Below are 14,065 nucleotides of genomic sequence, written 5' to 3'. Positions count from 1 at the left end.
AAGGAGCTAAAGTAGAATCTATTATGCTTCAGCTGAGGTAAAAAAGGCAGGAGTAACAATCATGACCTTAGATAAAGCAAAAGTAAAAATAGATCTAATTAAAAGAGATAATCAGGGAAACTACATTTTGCTATAAAAGGTACCATCGACAATGAAGTAATATCAATACTAAATATATATGGCAGAGCATCTAAATCTTAAAGAAAAAGTTAAGTGAGTTATAGAATGAAACAAACAGTAAAACTAGACTAGTGGGGCACCTCAACTTTCCTTTCTCAGAACTAGATAAATCTGCTAATAAAATAAATAAGAAAGAAGTTAAGGAGATGAATAAAATTTTAGAAAAGTTAAATATGATAGACCTCTGGAGATAACTGAATGGGAATATAAAGCAATATACCTTTTTCTCAGCTGTACATGGCACCTTCACAATAATTGACCATGAATTAGGACGTAAAAACCTCACAACCAAATGCAGAAAAGTAGAAATATTAAATGCACCCTTTTGGGATCATAATGCAATAAACATTACATTCAATAAAAGGCCTTGGAAACACATTAAAAATTAATTGGAAATTAGTCTAATCTGAAAGAATAAGTGGGTCAAAGAACAAATCATAGAAATTAATAATTTTATGAAAAATAATGACAACAATGAGAAAACATATCATAATTTGTCAGATGAAGCCAAAGCAATATCTTGGGGAAATTTTATATCTCTAAACACTTGTGTTGTTGTGTTTGTCCTTTGTTCTCAAAGAGGACCATGACATAAAGAATGTCATGACTTGCAATTGACTTTGATTTGAATGAGGGAGGGCTGTGCAAGGTCACCAGCACTTTCTTCTTCAGAGCCATCCAGGTCCAGTGGCCAGATACTCAAAAGGATGACTGGAGATGGCCCAGGATAAAATGGGAGACCTTGGCCCTTTTAAACTAAAGTCTTTTCAGGGTCTCACTTTGAGGGAGGTAATGCCCATTCAGTGAATAGGCCTCTTTAAGAAATGAGTCAAAGGATGGCCCCTTTAATTAAAAAAAAAATCAAACTGAGAAGGGAAGATCCTCAGGGTTGCTGATCAAAAGAGAAAGAGTTACTATCTACATTCACTCTGAGCCAGGGGGGCCAAAAAATTACCATTAAGTGGTGCTCACCTGGGACCTATTGTTGTCCAGTCTCTAGAGTGAATTGGGTTTAAGGCTTGGTCTTTGAGAAAGAAATCTAGCCAGGAGAAGGAGAAGGAAAGGAAGAAGGAAAGAGAGAAGAGGGAGAAGGGATGACAAGCTGAGTTACCCAACTGGAATTGGCCAGCTGGGTCCCTATTCTCTAAACACTTACATATAAACACTTACATCAATTAAAAAAGAGAAAGAACAAATCAATGAATTGGCATGGAAATAAAACACTAGAAAAAGAACAAATTAAAAATCCCCAAACAATAAAATGGAAATCCTGAAAATCAAAAAAGAGATAAATAAAATTGAAGATGAAAAAAATTCAAATAATAAATCTAGGATCTGATTTTTTTGGGGGGAAAACAATAAAATAGTTAAACCATTGGTTAATATGATTAATAAAAGAAAGAAGAAAGTCAAATTACCAGTATGAAAAATGAAGAGTGAATGTATCACCAATTAAGATAAAATTAAAACAATAATTAGGAGCTATTTTGCCCAACTGCATGCCAATAAATCTGACAATCTGAGTGAAATGGATGAATATTTACAAAAATATTAATTGCCCAGATTAACAGAAGAGGATATAAAGTACTTAGATAGCCTTATTTCAGAAAAAGAAATTGAATAAGCCATCAAAGAACTCCCTAAGAAAAAATCTCCAGGACCAGATGGATTTACAAGTGAATTCTATCAAATATTTAATCACAATACTAATAGAAACTATTAGAAAAAAAATAGGTAAAGAAGGAGCCCTACTAAATTCATTCTAGGGCACAAATATAGTTCAATACCTAAACCAGAGAGAGCAAAAACAGAGAAAGAAAACTATAGGACAATTTCCTCAATGAAAATCATTGTAAAAAAATTTTTTAAAATAAGATACTAGCACAATCTGAAGTTTCAACTTGATGTTTTAACTAAAAAAGTTGAAATAATTAACAACTTTAGCAAAGTTGCAAGCTATAAAATAAACTCTTATAAGTCATAAGCATTTCTATATATTACCAAAAAAGCCCAACAGCAAGAGATACAAAGAGAGATTTCATTTAAAGTTACAGTAGACATTATAAAATATTTAGGAGTCTACCTACCAAAACAAAACCAGCATGGAAAAAAAAAAGCATGGAAATTTTACCTGTCAGATTTATAGATAAGGGAAGAGTTTATGACCAAACAAGAGATAGAGAGGATTATGGGAAGAATAAAGGATAATTTTGGTTACATGAAATTAAAAAGGTTTTGCACAAGCAAAACCAATGCAGCCAAAATTATAAGGAAAACAGAAAATTGGGAAAGAATTTTTACATAGAGTTTCTCTGATAAAGGCTTCATATGTCAAATACATAGAGAATTTAATCAAATTTATAAAAATAAGAGCCATTCTTCAATTGTTAAAAAAAACAATAGGTTGAGAAGCAGTAAGATATAGAAAGAGATGGAATGACACAAAATTTTGACTGGATAAGACAATCTCAGAGTTCTTAAGGATGGAAGTGGAAGATGTATGTGGTAATAGCAAGATGAAGGGTATGACCATCCCTTTGTGTAGTTAAGTGGGAATAGATAGATGAGTAGATCATAAGAGATGAGTAGATTTATGAACTGGAGAGTTAGTGTATTTCAAGGACTATCAACATATATATTGCAGTACCCTGGTGTAACAGTAAGAGTTAAGGGTAAGGAGGAAGGCTGTGATTAAGGCCCCAAACTAGTTAAGAAACAAGGAGAATGTCCTGGAGGTCCATAGATAACAACCACCAGGATTGGATTGAGTGATAAATTTGGATTGAGTGAACCTCAAAAGAGGAAAAGCTGCTGGGTGACAGTGGGAAATAGAATCTAGAAGTGGCAACGGGAGGTAAGGAACATTCTGACTCCCCTTCCAGAACCAGTAAGTCAGTGTCCATAAAAGAAGGTACAGTTAGTAAACTAACATCATTCAGGGGGAACCAGGTCTTAGTAACTGCCAAAAGGAAGAAAGAAATATGAGAGGAAGAAGTCTAAAAATGAAAGGAAGTTTCCATGGGAGTACTTGTAGGGCAAAGTAGAAAGATTAGGCAGATCTGGAATGGAACATGGGGGTGGGGGAGCCAAAGTTGTAATTGACAGGAAAGAAAGAGCAGATGAGAGTTGAGGGGTGCTATTCTTTGGCAATTGGGGAATAAATATTACTAGGGTGGGGAAGGCAAAAGGAAACCTGCTAAACCATTGGGAATGAATCTAGGCCAAGAGTATGCATGATCAAAGCTCCACTGATGAAGGCAGGTGGTTAGACATCTCAGTGGGACTCCTGACTGCCTAGGTCAGTCATCTGTGAATATCTGAAGGAGTGAGGATGGTAGAGAGATTGAGAATCAAAAGTAGGGGGGGAAATGGACTGTCTACTGATAAGAACATATTATTAGATTAATTTAGGGTAGAGGCAAGTTGTAGTTATGGAAATCATTTCTGCATCAGCATTCAGTAAATAGCCTGCCCAACAGGCCTACAAACACCAGAGCCTCTTTGTGTTGTAAAAGGTAAAGATTAGTGTTGTCATCTTGAGAAAATTAATGTGTGGCCTCTGATCTTCAAAGAGGTCAGAACTGTTGACTGTATCTGTCCAAGGGTGTGCCCATGTTTATTCCTATTATGTTAAATGATATAAAACTATAAATGAAAATCCTGTATTTTACCCTTCCTTTGTATTAGTGTTGCAATAAAAATTCCTTTGAATTTTGTCCAAGCAGAGAGCTCCTTGGCTAGCAAAGGAAGTTTTGTTGGTCAGTGTACTTCTCTAGCAATTGCTTGTAAATTAATACTATTATCTTCAATCTCAACCACATACGATATCTCTGACAAATGCCGGCCTCCACTCGAAAACTTATATTTGTGTTGAACTCACTGTGAAACCCACTTAAACCAGATTATTCCATCATATTCATTGGACTTACTGCTAATATTCATCTTTGCTCTAGTTGACTACAGGATCACAAAACTGTATGTGAATATTCTCTATACCAGAGGATAAGACCTTTGATGAGCATACTTCTATAGTTTGTTTCTCACTTGATGATAATAATCAGACACTTTAATAAAGTTATCTTGAAAGTTGAATCTATCAAAGAATTCTATATGATAAATTATTCATGGGAAATGCCTTGTTGGAAAGAGCTGTTAAAGCAGTTTTGCTATATCAAATTACATGCTTTTTAAAAAATATTCTACAAAAATAAGCACAGTGGGATTTTGCATTTTCTGCACCTTTTAGTCGATTGTGTGATGGTAAAGATGTGATCTGCTATAGAATACTACTTGTAAAAGTCTGCCTTTGTCATTCTATCTGTTGAATTTCTCTCTATTGAAACAATGCATCATGTGTCTGCTTTGCTTTTTCCATTCTTTTATGGTTACTGTGAGGTCAGTGTGACCTTTAAGTCTCCCTGTGTGTATTGTTCATCTTTTTTTAAACAATGATTTGCAATCTCCAACACTACTTCCCCCTCCTCATGTTGTCACAATATATCTCAATATCAGTGCATTAACTAGGAAATGAAGCTTGGGTCTTCTGTTCAAGAGATAGTTCAATTCACTACTATATCACACTGAGCTCATAGTTTTCAATGACAGACATTGGCACCTTGTATTATTTAGCTAGATTTTGTCTTTGGCCAGTTTTAGACTGGCTCTAAGTTCAAGTTCATGATGTGGGAAGATTGAATCAACAAAGCAAATAATTACAACCCCTCCCCATATTTGTTGAATATAAACAAGCAACAAGATTATACATAGGAATCTCACCAGGTCTCTGCTTAACCAGATGGACCCAGGTCTGTGACAACAGTCCACATGGAAATAAATAATTCATCAATTCTAAAGAGTTATCCTCCCTTCCTGATACTGGCTTAGATAATAGTGAATTTAACCTGTTTCATTCTGAGGTTCATGATAAGAGTATATACTTTAACACCATATAGCCCAATCAACCTCCTAGAGGCCCAGGTCTTCTTAAGGCCTAAGATAGAACTCTTCTACTTTCTTTTTCCAGGGTTAGGGCTTTAAGTCCTATAAAACTCCATTTTGGCTTGAGCAAAGTATCATTTTGGATTCAGGGGGATCAAACAGGCCCTTTAGAAATGCATGCTTTTATGAAATAAGTCTCCTTTCCCAAAAGCATCTACACAAACTGGGGCTAGGAGTTGGGAGAGGATTTGTTATTATGAAAAAAGATGAAAAAGTGTGAGAGTTTAGAGTTAGAAAAGATGATCTGGAAATAGTATATTTATATATAGTTGCTAGATCACTATGAACAGATGAATTCACAAAAAAAGAATAGGACACAGTGTTTTAAAAGCAATAGGAAGAGAAACGAAGGGACAGAAAAGTGAGAGAAGCTATAGAAAAACACAGTGTTTTAAAAGCCAATCATAGAATTTAAAGAAAGAGGGATGGTGGACAGTATCAAAAACAGGGAGAAGACATAAGAGATGAAAACCAATAAGACACGATTGAATCTGACTTTGAAAAACTTATTGGTTGAGTTGATTTTCTACAAAGATGACATGAATGTCTAGAAGAAATGAAGTGCGGCATACAAAATTAAGCAAAAGTTCTGGAGGAAAGAATTATAAAGAAAATAAACAACTTAGAAGAGAAAGTGGAACAGACTCTTTAAAAGCTAGAAAAGAAATCAACAACTCCATGAGATAGCAAGAAATATTAGAACAAAATCCAAGGACTGAAGATTTTGAAGAAAGTGACCTTCATGGTCACCATAACTGTGACATTTAAAAAGGTTCCTGAGACATAATTTCTGGTTAATCTAACCATTTTACCAATAATGCCAACATTTTAATAAAAGGATGGTCATTTAGCCCTCTCTCTTAGACCAAAGACAATTATGGTAGTGGACTCATGCTTTATATGTCCTTTTGGAAGAGGAGTATTCAAAAGGATGGCAATCAACTCAGAATGGTTAACAATTAATGAGAGAAGTATATTACAATGAGGAGAGGATGGAATTTTGATTATATCGTTTACTTCTAAGTTCCCCCCAGCCTTAGGCAATCTATTGAAGGAATTTATGCCCCATCCAAACCTGAGCAAAACACAATGGCTACTCCACCTGGGTGGGCTCTGAACAAGAAAGTTAGCCCAATCCCATTATCAGTCATGTTCTTCAAGAGACTGAACTTTTAAAATCAGGACTTTAGAAAACAAAGGGGAACTTTGGATCTCCCCAAATCATCGGTTGTTAATAATAATTTCTCTCACTGTGTTTATTTGTTACAAAGGTTGTATTTCTTTTTTTAATTAGAATAGGTGATTGAGGGAGGAAGGTTAGTAATTATGATGCCCCTCAAAAGAAAGAATCGAAACATTTTTAAATGCACAGAAAAGATCAGAAGGAAGCACAGATAACCAAGACAGTTTTGAAAGTATTGTGCAGAATTTATTATATATGCTTAAAACTGTAAGCAGTATAAAATGGAAATTAATAGTTTCACATAGAGTCCTCTTTTTGTGTTCTGCTGTGTATATGGAAATGTTCTCTTTTGGTATTAAAGTCTAGAATGAAAATAAATATGAAGAACTTGTTGGTTGGACAATGTTGGTTCTAATTAACATTAAAGTATAAACACTTTCTTTTTTTTTAACAAGCCATGAACTAAAGTATATAAGAGACCATATGGTATAATAAAGAGTTGGTTTTAGAAACAGGAAGACTGAGGTTCAAGCCATACCTCTGAAACATACTGGCTGCGTGTTACTTAACTCTCAGTGTCCCAAGTAGTAGTTTTAGTAATTCTGTCTTTAGACAAACCAGAAGTTATAGAGGAGTTGTCTACCTGCATTAGTGAAGGGATTTTTCTCTCTGGTAGCTCCTTACGTCAATGACATAGATCCAGTCCTTATCCCTAAATTAAAGTATAAGGTGACACAACTACTATCTTCAATCACTTTTTTCAGGCTGATTTGTTTAATTTTTCACTTGTGAAAACATTGTACTTTTTGGAGGATTTAATTGTATGTTTGTTCAGGAAATGTATAATATGTTAAAACAAAATCAATTTACAAAAGCCTTACTAGTGACTTTAGAAAACCTATTTCATGGAGGGACAAAGGAGGGAACCATTTGTAGAAGATTATGGAGGGAATTATGTGGCCTGACTTTTTGACTTCTAATTTTTAGTCTTAGGCAGATGGCTAAAAACTCTAGAAAGCTGACTTGGGCTATGGTGAATATCTGGATTTACAGGGCAGAAAGTATGAGGAATAAATAGCGTTGGTTTTTTGGCAGAGGAATAAGAGAATGATGGAGGAAAATGGAAATAGAGAGGAAAGTGGGATAGAATATACTGTAATATATAAAATATAATATCAAAGTCAGAAGAAGCCTGAGTTTGATAAAAAGCAAAGTAACTAATAACAATAGCACATGCCAATCTTAAAGTGCTTGTTAAGTTGTTGTCATTTTTTCAGTCATGTCCAACTCTTTGTGACCCATTTGGGGTTTTCTTGGCAAAATGCAAGTTTGCCATTTCCTTCTCCAGTTCATTTAATAGATGAAGAAACTGAGGCAAACAAGGTTAAGTGACTTGCCCAGGGTCGCACAGCTAGTAAGTGTCTAAGGCCAGATTTGAACTCAAGAAGTCTTCCTGACTCCAGATCTAGTACTCTGTCCACTGTATCATTGAGCTGTTTGCTATATAAAGGACTATATAAATTCTAAGTGTTTAATAATAGTAGTAATAAGGGGCAGCTAGGTAGTACAGTGGATAGAGCACCAGCCTTGAAGTCAGGAGGACCTGAGTTCAAATCTGGCCTCAGACCAAACACTTGATACTTACTAGCTGTGTGACCCTGGGCAAGTCACTTAACCCCAATTGCCTAAAAAAAAATAATAATAATACTAATAGTAGTAATAGTAACAATCCATATTCATGACCATCCCAATTGCAAAAGATGATAAAACAGACATATACTCATTAAATCTGATGATCCCAAATTGAGTGAGATAATATGTATAATAAGTGCACATAAAGGAGCTGAAGCAAAGGAAGATTTGAAGCAGGCCTAGTTTTTGCATAAGCCTAGAAAAAAAGGTTAAGGAAATTAATATGCTGCAAGCTGAGTCAGAAGTGTAATATGTAGTATGCATCAGCAGTATAATATTTAACAAGCATAATCACAAGTTTTATGAATAGGAGTATTGACATACAAAAGCAAGGCAATTGTTCAGCACTGGTCAGGCCCTTATGACTACTATAGTCAACCTTGAGCCCTATAACTGAAGCAAGAACCTGGAAATGAAGTCAGAATGATTAAATGATTAATCATGATTAAAAGATATGAAAAATTAGTTATTATGAGGAAAAACCAAAATAACCACGCTTACTTCTTGAAGTCTAGAATGAGTGGATATTTAAAAGTATTACCAGTCTTTTAAAAAATTATATATTTTTTCATTTAGCAAAAATCTTCCTTCTCTCTAACCCTAACTTCCTTTCCCTACCTCCATCAAAAATGAAAGAAAAAAAAAACAACCAACCTGTCACAAACATTTATAGTTAAACAAAACAAATTTCTTCATTGGCCACATTCAAAAAAATATATACATCTCATTCTGCACTCCGAGTCCTTCATCTCTCTGTCAGGAGGTGGGCAACATGTTTCATCATTAGTCCTCTGGAGTTGTTATGCTGATCAGAGTTCCTAATGCTTTCAAAGTTGTTTGTCTTTACTATATTGTTATCACTGTATAAATTGTTCTCCTGGTTCTTTTCACTTCACTCTGTATCAGTTCTTATCAATCTTCCCAGTTTTCTCTGAAACCATCCCCTTCAACATTTTGTAGAGCACAATTATATTACATCACATTTACCATAACTTGTTTAGCCATTCTCCAATTTATGGGAACCCTCTCAGATTCACATTCTTTGCTGCCTCAAAAAAAAAACAAACTATAAGTATTTTCATACATTCTTAGAGTTTTTTTGCTTAGGACTTTGTTGTTCAGTTGTTTCAGTCATATCCAACTCTTTGTGACCCCATTTGAGGTTTTCTTGACAAAGATACTGGAATGGTTTGCCATTTCCTTCTCCAGCTCATTTTACAGATAAGGAAACTGAGGCAAACAGGGTTAGGTGACTTACCCAGAGTCAGTCACTAATAAGTGTCTGAGGTCACATTTGAACTCGACTCTTCCCGACTCCAGGCCTGGTGGTCTATCCACTGTGCCACTTAGCTGTCCAGGACTAATTCTTCCCTTAATCTACCCTCCCTCTGATTTACTTTTCTCCCTTCTCCCTGTCCCTTCTATTTTCCTATTGAGTGAAATGTACTTCTGTACCCAACTGTGTGTGTATGGGAGCATGTATTTTTTCCCTCCTTTGAACAGTTCAGGTGAGAGTGAGGTTCAAGTGTCAGCTACATCCCCTTCTACCCTCTCCTCCTTGTTTGCATAAATGTTTACTTGTGCACCCTGATTATGTGATATAATTTTCCCTAACCTTTCTTTCCCTTCCCTTCCTCTAGTCCCCTGCCCAGTGTATTCCTGTTCCCCTCTCTTTCCATTCTTGAGATCATCAAGACATAACAGAACCACTCACAGACCTTGATTAATTAGGCTCCTTTATGAGCCCTAATGATGAAAGAATTCAGAGGGGACATATGTATCATCTCCCCCTATCTTAGTGTAAACAGTTTATCCTTATTTCTCCCTTATAGTTGTTCATTTATGTTTACCTTTTTTTGTTTCTCTTAACTCCTGTGTTTGAAGTTCAAAGTTTCTATGCAGCACTGGTCCTTTCATCAGAAATGCTTACAAGTCCTTTATTTCAGTAAAAATCCACTTTTACTTCTATATTACACTCAGCATTATTTTATTTTCAGTTTTGCTAGCTAAGTTAATCTTAGCTACAAGCCTCTGTCCCTTGCCTTCTGGAATATTGTATTCCAAGTTCTCTGTTTCTTTAAGTTGATGGTTGCTAAACTGTGTGATCCTGACTGTAGCCCCTCAGTACTTGAATTCTTTCTTTCTGGATACTTGCAGCATTTTTTCCTTTTCCTGGAAGCTGGAGTTTGACTATGATGTACTTGAGAATTTTCATTTAGTGGTGTTTTCCAGGAGGTAACCAACGCATTCTTTCTACTTTCTCCACTGGGTGGTTCTGAAGGATCTGAGCAGTTTTCTTGTAAGATTTAAAATATGATGCCTGCGTTATTTTTTTTTCTTTTTTGGGCATGGTGTTCTGGTATTCTGATCCAAATTACCTTTTTTTCTCCTCAATCTATTTTCCCAGTCAATTGTTTTTGCTATGAGATGCCTTACATTTTCTTCTATTTTTTTTCAGTCTTTTGACTTTGTCTTAGAGACATTGGCTTCTATTTGATGCATTCTAATTTTCAGGGAGTTTGTTGCTTGGGAAAGGTTTTGTACCTTTTATGCCAAGCTGTTAATTCCCTTCCCAATTATTTTTTTCCATAGCTCTCATTTTTTTTCCTTCTAGTGTTCCATTTACTTTATAATCTTTAAAAAAATTCTTGCTTCAGGTCTCCCAGGAATTCTAGCTGTATTTAATAATAATAAAAATAACAACAATAATGATAGCTAGCACTTACGCAGCACTACGTAAGGTCAAGGTGCCCCGGATGGGTTTGAGACCACACCTTGCCATGTACCTTCTCCTTAGTGCACACTATCCACACCCTATCTCCAGTGTCCATAGAGCTGTCTCTCTATGCAGACCTGGGCTACAAAAATGAATCACTGTGACTTTTTATTGTATATCTCCCTCCAGATTTGGTCTGGAGCATTTTCTAGAGCTTTTTGGAAGAGGGTTTTTTGTTTGTTTGTTTGCAAGACGTAGAATTCAGCCACACTTCCTCCTGTACTCCACCATCTTAGCTCTGCCTTCTCATAGCCAGCAATAGTCTTAAAATTTTTTATTGAATGAATGAATGAATAATTATGTAAATTATGGTCAAATCAAGACAAAGTTAGTTTAAATTTTAGCAGGAGGATTGAAATAGATCTGCAAAATAGGTTGCAGACTTTGTTTCTCTGGTGTTTTAAAAGTGTACACAATTCTTTTACTAGTGAATTGCTCATGTACGTGCAACATGGTTATGTGTACGTTCACATGAGTTTGTCTAAATTCAGCTTACAGAGACACACACATAAACAGATCTCTCAAATCTCATACAAATTTCTCCAAGAGAAATTGATTTCTGCCTAGAGGGAAGCAGGAGACTTGGGTCACAAGGCTAGTTTTCTCTGCCCTCCTCATTAGAGGGGATACTGGAATAGAATGATATCTATCTGTTGCCTGCCCCCCCCCCATATTACTAGTCTAGGGGAAATGATTTTTAGATTCAAACTTATTTTCTCTTTTTAATTTTCCTTGTTTTGTTAATTTATTTTGATTTATCAACAATCACTTCCATATGCTTTTGAGTTTAAAATTTTTCTCCCCCTTCCTCCCCACCACCCTCCCCAAGATGGTGCACAATCTGATATAGGCTATATATGTATATACATTCTTATTAAACATATTTTCAGATTAGTGATGTTGTAAGTAAAAATTAGAACCAATAGGAGGGACCACCAGGAAGAGGAAACAAAACTCAACAGAAGAGAAAAAAATAGCAAATAGTATGCTTCGATCTGCATTCAAATTCCATAGTTCTTTCTTTGGATGTGAATAGCATTTTCCATCACGAGGCCTTTGGAGATGTCTTAGATCCTTGTATTGCTGCGAAGGGTTAAGTTTATCAATATCAGTCATTGCACAACATGGCTGTTATTGTGTACAACGTTCTCTTGGTTCTGTTCACTTCACTCAGCATCAGACCATACAAGTCTTTCCAGGTTCTGAAGTCAGCCTGTTCATCATTTCTTATAGCACAGTAGTATTCCATTACATTCATATACTACAACTTACTCAGCCATTCCCCAATTAATGGGCATCCTCTCAATTTCCAGTTCTTTGCCACAACAAACTTATTTTCTTGTTATTATTCCTTAACAGAGAGGGAATGCCACAAGCTATATCGAAAGGCTCGACTCCCTTCCACCAAATGCTAGTTGTACAAGTGACCATAATAATAATGACTAGTGAATTTATTCAAGCTGATGTAAAACAGAAATAGAATAAGTTATATATATTAAAAAATAGCAAATAATACAGAGAGCAAATCAACTTTCCCACTGGGGGTAAGATATCTCAACTCAACCAAGAGAAAGACAGAGGTCTCAATCTCATAGGAGCCAATGAGAAATTTCCTAAAGTCTCTAGCGTGACAAACTATGGAGGACATATCAAGGGACCAGCTCCTCTACCTATCAGCCTCTTCCCAATCTTTCCCCCTCTCCAGGAACCTTTCTCTGAAGAAATCCTGGAAATATATGTGTCATCTCTCAAAGCCAGAAGTCAGAAGAAGGCACTCTCCTCTCCCAAGTTCCTGCCAACTCTTCCCTTCCCTCAATCACTGAGTATTGAGTAATTGTTCTCTTTACCGGTAAGGAGAGTCTTGAGCAAGTACCCAAGCTAGAACCCCAAGTTATGCTAATATGACTTCAGAAGCAAGATATAGGCTAACTAATAGAATTGGAGCATTGGAAGGAACTTGGAAGTCAGTTCCACCCCCACTTAACCATAAATCCCCACCTCAACGTTCCTGACAATGATCTTCCAACTTCTGCTTTAAGATCTCTAGTGACAAGGAACTTATTACTCCCATTCCATTTTTGACAGTTATAGTTTTTAGGAAGTAGTATCACAAATCTGTAGCATGGGGAAGGAAAACTATAAGTTCTGAAGTGAAATTAGGCATAATAAAGAACTGGTGTCAAAAGAAAGGACGAAAAAGCTGGTGTCATCAATCTCCAAAGTTCTTGAAAATATCTAGAAGTCAGTAGTAGCTTACAGTGGAGAGAGAGCTAGCCTCAGAATGTGAGCACATGGGCTCAAGTTCTGCCTCAGACACATACTGGCTTTGTGACTATGGGCAAGTCATTTGACTTTTTAATTCCCCAGATACTCAGACCGTAAGTTTCAGAGCAGTTGCCAATCTGTGTTGGTAGAGGGAATTTCCTCACCAGGGGGCTCCCAATACCAAAGAAATCACACATTCTGACCAAACCAAAAGTTCAAAAGTCCCCTTCATAACCTCTGCAAATGTCTCCAACCTTCTTCTTATCTAATCAAACCTGATTTTCCTTAAGCATGAACATTGAAGAGAAAAGAAAAGAACGCAACAGAAAAACTCAAAAAGCATAAGGCTAGAAGGGAATGACAATTCAATTGTATTTCTTTTTTTTTTTCAATTGTATTTCTAAAGAAAACTAAGGCTCAGTTCCAAGTTTCAAACTACTAGAAGTTGTAGAAGGCCATTTCCTTAGTGCTATTACTGCACCCTTTAGTTTAAGAAATACTAAATGAGTTTGAGAAAGATCATTCACCCTCCCATCAGGAAGTTGTTTCCAAAAATGTATCAGTTGACTAACATTTTACAATTGGCACATTAAAATACAATTGAATTTCTCATGTAATTATAACCAAAGGTTTTACATATTGTGTTGTTGTTGTTTCACTCATGTCCAACTCTTTATGACCCCAAAGGTGGATGAGCAGCCCTCACATCAGAGGTTCTAGTCCTCCCTGAACACCCCATACACCCCACAAGCCAGTTGAGGGTAACCAATAGGCCTCAGACCCATCAGTGAGGTAGAGGGATGTCTACCCCAAGCATGTGAAGACTTCCCCTTGTGGAATGAGCAGATGAAAAACAATTTGTTCCAATGGGCATGAAGGCATTTAGAGCTTGGTCAAATATCAAAGATGCCAAGGTCACTGCATCCTGAACCATTGTCAGTCATCCTGACTCTTGTCTTGCCATTGAACTT

The sequence above is a fragment of the Phascolarctos cinereus genome, unplaced genomic scaffold (assembly GCF_003287225.1).
Source record: "Phascolarctos cinereus isolate Bilbo 61053 unplaced genomic scaffold, phaCin_HiC Scaffold_726;HRSCAF=1367, whole genome shotgun sequence".
Classification (NCBI taxonomy): domain Eukaryota; kingdom Metazoa; phylum Chordata; class Mammalia; order Diprotodontia; family Phascolarctidae; genus Phascolarctos; species Phascolarctos cinereus.
This window is presented reverse-complemented; position numbering follows the sequence as displayed.